Here is a 3,003-nt window from a genome sequence, read left to right as displayed (position 1 = left end):
TTAAAATCAATACTTTGATTGGTCTAAATCTGTTTTTGTTCTCTTTTTATATCTATCTATCTCTATCTATATCTCTATCTATATCTCATTTCTTATTTACCTATTTTATTGCTTTAAATGAGATTAATTTATTCTTTGTTGCTGTTGATTCTAAACAGATTACGTTGACACCTTCATATGCAGTTGTCCCTTTGCTGGTAGGGACTTTGGAGGCAACCAGATGGACACGGGGATTTTAGGTTTTTCTAAATAAATCCGTTTGTTCAGAGATCTCCAGTCTGGAAATGGGACCTCGTTCTGTACAACTCAACAAAAAGGATCATTTTTTTTACTTTGCTTTAGAAACTTCATCTGAATGGGACTGTGTCATCAATTGTTTCTTTTCCCATGCAACTTTTTTATCTCTATGCAATTTTCTGACCATCTAGCTGGTCATAAAAAAACTGGGCTGAGACTCAGGAACCCAGACCTCCTTCCCCTCCCTCCTATTTCCTTTCAGTTCAGCCATTCTACTAGGACCACCACGTTTGCATCCTGTACATGTTGTAGAAACTGTTTTATACAATTTTAAGTAAGGGAATTATTGGAGGCACAATCGCATAGAAAAACCTGTTCTATCGAAATGCTTTGCCAACGTAGAAGACTGTACAGTCCGTCTTGTGCTGCCTGTATTACCCTTACATGCTGTAAAGAGTGGCCCATGCATTTCTTTCATTCTAGAGATGTTGCCTTGAATTGGTTACACCTATAGGATTTAATGTTATGAATATCTAATTTAAAGAACAAAAGACAGATCTTTAATGTACTAATACTCAGTTGATGGATGTTGACTTGAGAATTAACCTGCTAATGTGTTTGTGTTTAAGAGTTCCCTGTTTTCATGCAAGTTCTCTTCTGTCACTGTAGTTTGAATATGGGACAGATGAGGTTGGAACAGTCTGAACTTCTGTATGACATTATCATCAACTGTGAAACCGTAACGTAGGCTATGACTCTCAAAGAGGCGCAGAGGAACATTTAGTGAATGTTTGCCACGATTCTGTGTTTCGCACCATTTTTTTTTTTTTTCTGACCTCGAATGAGAACTTTCATAATGAAAGCTGCTCTTATCACAATACAGTTAAATACAAATGTGCAATAAAGTTGTGACTTTTGTGAGTGGATTGTGTTTTTTATCCACAGTTTTCATATTTGTACACGTACCTTTTTTTAAAAAGGTTGCTTATTTTTCATTCCTCCTTGTCAGATAGCTTAATAGATATTTGACCTATGCAGCTAAGCTTCCAACTAGAAGTAAAATGTGTAAGATTGAGAATGAAAATAAGGGTTTTTTCTGTTTCAACCAAGATTCCAAAAACAAATAATACTTAACGGTGGTTTGTGTGCAGCTAGGGCCTGGGTGATGCCCCTCCCTTTATACTTTATACCTCTCCAAATATCCATACTGTTCTGCAAACCCAGTAGCTTTGTAATGTGACAGAACTATTGAAAACTAAAACAGTAGTGCTCTGATATTTTTTTTAGCTATTATACATGGACTTTTTAACAGAGGGGTTGATTGGTAACTAGATAATTTAGGCCAATTCTCAATCCCAAGTTAGTCATGTTAGGAAACATTCTAAAATGCTCTAGTATTTATTTTCTAAAATGAAATGTGTATGGTATGTCTAATGATATGTTGGTTATTAATGTCAAGGTCTACATAATTGTTAAAAAAAGTTAAAGTAAATTCCGAAGTCAGTCACAAATTCAGTCTAGAAATTCCGATCCCTAAATCAAGCATGTGAAATTGCACATTTTGAAAAGCAAAAGCGAGATTTCTCTTCTGTGAAACATTTTCAGCATTTAAATCATTTTCACAATGTTGAAATTCTTACACTAACAAATGACTAATCTGTTTACTGTTATTTTCAATTACAGTAACCATATTTTCATTTATAGTATTAAAATCAATACTTTGATTGGTCTAAATCTGTTCTTCTGAAACAACACAAAATCGTGTCATTAAGTGCAGTGATTATGGAGGACCAAAAGTAAAAGGACCAAATATAATTGTATGTTGTCATTAACAGGTTAGCAAAAATACCAACATGCGTGAAATATTTGCTCTAAAGGAAACTACTTTAAAAGCTATTGACCTGTACTTACCGTATACACCAACTGGAGTCATAAACCTTTAATATGTGATTTGATAACTACATGATCATCTGGAGGATAACAGCTTATTTCTATCTCCAAGGAATCTCATGTTTAACCAAAAACACAGTCAGCACTTTATAAAACATCACAGGACTAAATTGCTGCACTATAGCAGAAAACCAAACACCAATTAAATGCACTAAGATTAATGGGGGGAAAAAAGAACATAAGAAAAATCAATATAGAAAATAAAACAAAATCAACCAACACCAAGATCCTGTTGAGTGTGAAGTTGGACCGCCTGTCTCTCTTTTTGTTCAAGCTCTCTCTAAGGGCTGTGGAAAATGATTTTAGCTCGTAATCCATCTGTTTCCATTGTAAACACATTTAAATGCAATATCTTAACATAAATCCTTAAAAATTCCTGAAACTCGAGCAGGTTTACTCTAACATTACATTAAAAAAAAACTATCAAATTAGGTCAGTTTTTCTAGTTTTTGTGCAGTCACTTCAAATTAATATATATATATATATATATACACACAGACAAATAAAAAGTAGTTTTTTTGTTTGTTTTTCCCTTATCCTGTGTGCGTAAATTGGAAAATAAAGGTATTTAGTATCTGAGCCTGAGTGTAACTAATTTGCAATGTAATAGGTTTTACTGATTAAATTTTTTTTGCGCACAAAGGAAAGTAAACAAAACAAAGCCTATGTCAAATCTTAATAATTGTGCACAGAAATATATTTTAAAGCCAACAATATAAAAATCAATCCCCCCAACATCCTTTTGCCCAAATTAATAAACATATAATTTATGAAAAAAGAAAAGAAGTAAATTTATTTGTATGTAATCAAAAATGC

Source organism: Cyprinodon variegatus, unplaced genomic scaffold (genome assembly GCF_000732505.1).
Source record: "Cyprinodon variegatus isolate N-32 unplaced genomic scaffold, C_variegatus-1.0 Scaffold69, whole genome shotgun sequence".
Taxonomy (NCBI): domain Eukaryota; kingdom Metazoa; phylum Chordata; class Actinopteri; order Cyprinodontiformes; family Cyprinodontidae; genus Cyprinodon; species Cyprinodon variegatus.
The sequence above is the reverse complement of the archived record's forward strand: the minus strand, read 5'-3'. Positions refer to the sequence as shown.